Consider the following 7,228-nt stretch of genomic DNA (forward strand, 5'->3'; position numbering starts at 1 on the left):
GCCTACAGCATTAGCTACCTCTCTCAATTTCACTTTGGAATCATTCAACATCATATCATGGATTTTTTCGACATTTTCTGGTGTAGTGACCTCTTTTGGGCGTCCAAATCGTTTAGCATCAACTGTGCTCGTACGGCCACAACGAAACTGGGTAAACCACTTATGAATCGTTCCAATCGACAGTGCAGAGTCCGGGTAATACTTATCCAGCTTGGTCTTGGTCTCGGATATCGTTTTCTTGCGAAGATAGTAGTGTTTGATCAAAACTCGAAACTCAGATTTTTCCACATTAAAAAAAACTCGGAGGTTAATCGCTTCTCAGTGCTGTAACTTGTAAATGCATAAACATAAATGGCTGAAGTATTGACAGGCGTCATTTGAAGGATCAAGCTCGACGGAAATGGTTCACATTAGTGAATACTAATGCCATCTCTTAGAATTTTCAGGTACTTATCAGACTGCCTAGTAGATGTGTAAAATTATCTGACATTCAATTTAGAAAAGAAAATTTAAATCTATTAAAAACAACTTTAATACAGAATAATTATCCTCTTGAGTTTGTAAATGACATCATTAAAGAACGCATTCATGAGATTTACAATTACAGTAATAAAACTAACAAGAAAAGAAATTGGAGTGATACTTACAATAGATTTAATTTAAATGGTACTTTGCCTTACATTTAGGGCCTATCACAAAGATTAAGAAATTCACTTAAAAAATTTAATATCAATGTTTATTTTAAAAACACTAATACCTTAGATAATTATTTGTTAAAAAGAAAGGACGTCGATTCCATTGAAAATTTATCTGCTGTCATTTATTTAATTAAATGTAAATGTTGTAATAAAGCTTATATAGGTGAAACTGGCAGGAGATCAAAAACCTAGAATTGCTGAACACAAAAGAGATTGTGAAGTTGGGAATTTTAACATAGGTCTGTCGCAACATTCTTGGAATTTCAATCATTACTTTGATTTTGATTTTAAACGTATTAAAATATAAGCTACAGAAAAAAATACTTATCAACGACGTATTATTGAGTCTATTTTTATGAAAAAATATCGTAAGATTTCAGTACATTTACAGACTGAAATTCTAAATATTAATAAAATTTATCAGAGTATTATAAAATAATGTTTTTAATATTATTCATCTCTATATGTATATATGTGTATATGTATGTATGTCATATGTTCGTATATATGTATGCATATGTATGTATGTGTACATATACACTTTTTTTAAATTTCTTATTTCAAATTTAAACTCAATTACGCGCTTCCTCATCAGTGGTTTTCAATAAAAACTTGCCTATTATATCATCGTTCATTACGTATTCTTCATGTATTTCTGAAACTGTCAATTTCTGTTCGTCCGTCCTAACCTACGCTAATTTGTTTTCTCGTACTATATTTTTAAAAAATGTAGTCTAATCGATTGAAGTCTCAGTATTTTTTGAGACTTCTAAAATGACTAAATTTTAATTAATTTTTTTTTTAAACAATTGACTTAAATGTTATGTTTTTTTTTTTTTTGACTGAAATTTGATCTGTTTGACTATTTTAAACCATCATCAACTCAGGTAATAATGTATTTAAATCTACGTAATTATCCATCATATTTGTTCAGACTAAAATTACTAATCTTTAATATAATTATTTAGGTTAAGAACCTGTGAAAAAGGTACGCATGTGTACCGAAACGTCGGGAGGTTTAAAAGGAGTTTTTTCTATCAAATAAATATCTGAGTTTCGAAGAACATGTTTTTTTGACTCATATTTATTTTGCGATTTACGATTTGACCGTAAGACATAAATAATTTGAAATCTGCGATTTGAAATCAATAAATTTGTATCACTTTTTGGACGAATAACTTTTTTCTATCAATTTGCTCTTGTACCTTTTGTTGTTTCTCCACAAATTTTTCATTTTTATTTTTAATTCCATTTTTATGATCAAACCCAAAACTACGTGTCCTGTTAAAAAGTAATTCATAACAAATTTGTAGCTCTTTTTCGGGTAAATAATTTTTGTTAAATCACTTTTTTCCGTAACTTGTATAATTTTTTCACAAAGTTTTTTTTTTATATTTTCAATGTTATTTTTCGCGAATAAAACAAAAAGTACGACTCCTATCAAGAGGTGATTATTAACGAATTTGTAGATCTTTTTCGAGATCACAATTTTTGTTGATTCATCTTCTTTCGTATCCTGCATAGTTGGACCAGAAAATGGGATTTTTCTTATCTCATTATTTTTTGTGCAATAAAAATTAGAATTTTCAATTTTACAAGAAAATCCAAAAAGTTTGTATGATAATCTTGTAGGGCTTTTAAAACGCAATGTTTTTCTTTACTTTTTTTCATATCGTACATTTTTTGGCTTATAATTTTGATTTTCGATTGATATTAAAAATTTTGAAAATGCTATAACTCAGAGAATTATTTTGTATGAAAAAAGTCATCAGGATAAATTCTTTGGCCTTCTGAGTACTATTGATAGCCGTATATAAAAATTTTAAGTATACAAAAATGGTCCCAAAATTGGTATTTTTATCCAAAATGGCTGTTTAACGAACTCGTCCTTTCTTTTCGTAGTGGTCGTACCTTTATTTTTTTATCCTTTCTCAATCATAAACGATGAGAATGAAAAAAATTGTAGGCCCTTTAATTTTTGTTATTAATTTCAGTTTTTAAATCATTTGAATTCTTCAAAGTAAAGCGCTGTTACTTTTCTCTGTAGTATTAATATTTCATTCAATATAAATAAAATTGAAAATAAAGTTTCTTAAGTATAGTCTCAATATACTTGTTCTCTGTCATTCTTTTAATCGTTGTAATTTCGTTTTCTGAGTCTTGTCGATGTTTCGTTGTGTATTTTTATGCTAAACAAATTTTTAACTATACATTATGAGGATAATTTCATTAAATACAAAAATCGAAACTTTAAGGGGTCGTCAGTAAACTGCATTACCAATTGCATGGGGTTGGGGGGGGGGGGGGGGGGGGAGTCATGCTAAAAACTATGATTCGAACAGGGGTTGGGGGTCAGTGGAAGAAATTTACGAACTTAGATAAAATTTAGTATATTTCCTTATTATTAACTTTAAAGAATTGTTCTTTTTTCTCTGTTTTTAAGAAACCCCATTTTCTCATTTTTTTCGCTTAAATATCTTTTGGTAGAAAGTCTACTATTATCTTTGTGGTTCGGAATTCAACTCGTTCGGTTAAAAATTCTAGTATTCAGTTGCAAATTTTATTATTCTGTTAAAAATGCTACTACTTTGTTAAAAAGTCAGCTTGTTTCGTTAGGAATTCAGAAGCTTGGTTAAAAGTTGAACTACTTTGTAAAAAAGTGATTCTTTTGGTTTTAGATTCACCTCTTAGTCGAAAATTTAACTATTCTATTTTTAGAAAATTAATCTTCTGCGGATAAAAAGTCATTTTTAGGCTAAACTCTTTTGTTAAAAATGTAGCTATTTTGTTGAAATTTCGTTTTTTTTTTAATAAGAATTAATTTTTTTAACTAACATAGTAAACATTTCATTTTTGATTTAAATTGATATTTTTATTAAAAATTAATATTTTCTGGTTTAAAATTGCTCCTCCCGGCTTTAAACTTCAAAAATTTTGTTAAAAAATAATATATTTGGTTGAAAGCTCATCTCATTTTGGTAGATCATTAATACAATGCTGGAAAATTTATTTCTGTGGTTAAAAATTTAACTATTTTGTTTGCAATTTATCTTCTTTCATTGAAAATTAAACAACTTGGTTAAAAATTGAACTTTATCATTAAAGATTTATATTTTTGGACTCCCCTTGATCTTTGGGGTTGACTCTTTTGTTGAAAATTTAATTCCTCGATTTAGTTGTAAATTAATCTTTTTTTTAACATGTAACAATTTTCTTGACATTTTGGGTCTTTTGTTTTGTTAAAAATTAATTTTTTATCTGAAAATTTGAAATTTCACATTTTTCTTAAAAATTTATACTTTATATGTTTAAAATTTAATTATTTGGTAGAACATTCTTTTGTTTTGTTGAAAATTCATCTTTTTGGTTGAAAATTAATTTTCTTGATTTTTTTACATCATCTTTTTATTAAAAATGCAATTGCTAAGTTCTAAATTAGTATATTTTGATTAATGATTTAACAATATGGTAGAAAATTAAAGTAGGATTCGTTTGTAAATGAACTGTTCCGTGTTTTTTTCGTGTTTGTTAAATATAATTTTTTTAAATCATATTTCGGCAAGGTTTACCTCTTTGGCTTAAGATTGAACTTTTTTTGTTGACCAGTTGGTTTTGTATGTTAAAAATTACTTTTTTTTTGAAAATTGCAACTTGTCTATTCTTGATTAGAAATGGATCCTTTATAAGTTGAAAATTCATTGAATTTGTTAAAAATTCGTCTTTTTTGGTGAGAAAATTAATCTTGTTTGTTGCAAATTCATTATATATTTTGACTTCAACACTTGGGAATTTAAAGCGTTTCATATTGCATTCAAATCAATTGAAAGTGAGATTTAAATAATAACAGATACGAGGGATTTTATTAGCTGTAAGGCATAGCGTATATATATATATATATATATATATATTGAAAAAATGGTTGATTTTATTTATTTCTTCGAGTGAATTTTTTTTAAGTTTGCAATGACAAAGAAAAACTACCCAAGTAGGGGTTTTAAGTATCTAAACTCGTGATTTATTATTTTCATAAATATTTAAGAAATAATTTTCACATTGTACACATCATCAATATAATATACCTAAAAACCAGCTGATGTGTACAATGTGAAAATTATTTCGAAACTATTTATGAAAAAAGTAAATCACGATTTTTAACCCCTTAAAACCCCTAATTGGATAGTGTTTTTTTCTTATTGCAAACTTTAAAAAAAATTCACTTGAAAAAATAAATAAAATCAAGAATTTTTTCAATCCTTCGTGGGAATTTTTTTACAAGTACGAAAAAGTATAACTATTTTTACAGGAAAACACAAATGAATATAATAATTTTTTAAATACTAAGAAATCCAGGTGGCCGTTTTAATCAAGGAAACAAATTTCCGGTCATTTCGTGGCTCGCAAACAATTATTGAATTATTTTAATTTTTTGGAATTCTTTCCTTTTCCATTATTTTGTAATAGCCTTAGTTGCTGAGATGCACCCCTAAATCCCTTATATTTCTTTATGATTTTTTTGGATTCTTCGACTCTTTGAATTATTTTTATAAACTATTTGGATTTCTTTGAAGTTGTCAATTCTGATGAGCATAAGAATTGCAAGTGGTTCTCTGCCCTCAAACTTAATATTAAATTTTAATGTGCAAGGCACAATCTAGTTACTGGTTTTTGTAGTTAAACAAATTATAAGGGAAAAGATTACACGTTTCAAATAATTAAGAAACAAAAACAAACAAAAAACAGAATTTTAATATAATTTTAATAAATAATTTAATGAGTAGTGAAAAACCTTAAACTTTTCCTCGGAATTAAATGTGAATTGTCAATTCGACACTACAGAGAAGTGTCAATATTACTTCAGTCATACCTTAATTATGCGAAAAAATAATAAAATATGTTAGGATTTAAAAATACGTGAAGAATAAATTTATACAGTAAAGTATTCCAATCTTCAATTCCCTATTTTTGTAAAAATCACATTTTTTTAATAATGTTTGAAATTTCGCTACAATTCTAAAATATGACAAGAATTTTTGTAAACTTATTTATATAGTATTTCGAAAAACTCTCTTTTAAAAGAAACCAGTCGATGAATTAATTTAATTAAGCTTTCATACATTTTTGCATTTAACTAAATTCTGAATTAATTAAAAATTTATTTACTTTTTTAATTTATTTAGTATCTCGAAAATGTCCCTTTTTAAATAAGAAACCGTAAAAGAAATTAATTAATTTTAACATAATAATAAATATAATAATTTTAGGCCCTCATTAATTTTAATATTTTCGGCGTGCATAGACAGCCCAGAGTCAGCTATAGATATGGCTGGCGAAGGAAAGCGCGAGAATCGAGGCACTTTCGGTTTGGCTTTCGCCTTGGCCCCACCCCTGTCGTAGACGTAGGCAAAGGACGCGGTTGCAATAGAAACGTCGAAAAGTTGAAGAGGGCAGCACCTCGAGGCATGCAAAAATGTAGTTAGATATATACATATCGTTCTTCCACTCTGACCTCCCGTGCCGCATCTATGCTGATAATATCTTTGCTATAACCCTACAGTTTTGAATGGGCATAATCATAAATTTCAAGATAAGCTGTTTTACTTCAGTGAAGATTCCTTCAGTCCCTTCAGTTCATTTAGCATTAAAATCCTAAGTCTTTTACAGCACCTAAAATCAATCAGTTAGGACTGTCATATAATTACAAATGTTATAAACCGGCCGTTTTTACTATAGTAGTATACAGCCGGGTAAGTTGCAGCTGCCTGCACCTTTTTTGATCCTACTCTTCGTTTCATTAGGCAATCCGAATATGCATAGTGACCCCAGCAATCTACAATGAATTTTCAGTTTCTCCACCTCGTCGTCCGAGCCTATTAGGCTCGGTCAACTCAATAAGGGAAAATGGCGAATTTTTAGAACTTTGGCACGGGGTGTTGAGAGGCAGCGAAGGAAGTCAAATTAGTTCTCCTGCCCTTGGAAGATGGCGCAAATTGGTGTAAAAAGCGCGTACGCAGAAAATTGTTTGTTGTCATTTGTTACTGTCACATGCTGTCTGGTGCTGTCACCGTATGAGACCATAACCGCAAAACGGTTTTTCCTATGCCGGTATCACTTCAATGAAAAGGATTTCTTAAAAACGCAAACTAGTGTGGTTATGAAATATTTTTAAAAACTGTATATCACAGGTCAATTGTGCTTCAGAAAAAATTTAAATTCATACGTATACACATCCTAACTCGTCTCGTAATTATCTTTTTCTACTTAAAATACAAAAATAAAAACAAAATTAAGTAAATGAGAAACGTAAAATGAGAAACTGAATGATAATTATCTTTAATTTCTTATTTTGCGTTTCTTGTTTTCTTAACTTTGTCCTTATTCATTCTCTTTTCTTAAATTATTTTACTATTCAACACATCTAAGGAAGGAGCATGCACATATACGAGGTGTGTTCAAAAAGTAAGGTGACTTTTCAATTTTCGCGAGCTACGTACATTCAGTTTTTAAATTTTTTGTTTTGTTGTGTTGGTACA

The sequence above is a fragment of the Belonocnema kinseyi genome, chromosome 5, assembly GCF_010883055.1.
Source record: "Belonocnema kinseyi isolate 2016_QV_RU_SX_M_011 chromosome 5, B_treatae_v1, whole genome shotgun sequence".
Taxonomy (NCBI): Eukaryota; Metazoa; Arthropoda; class Insecta; order Hymenoptera; family Cynipidae; genus Belonocnema; species Belonocnema kinseyi.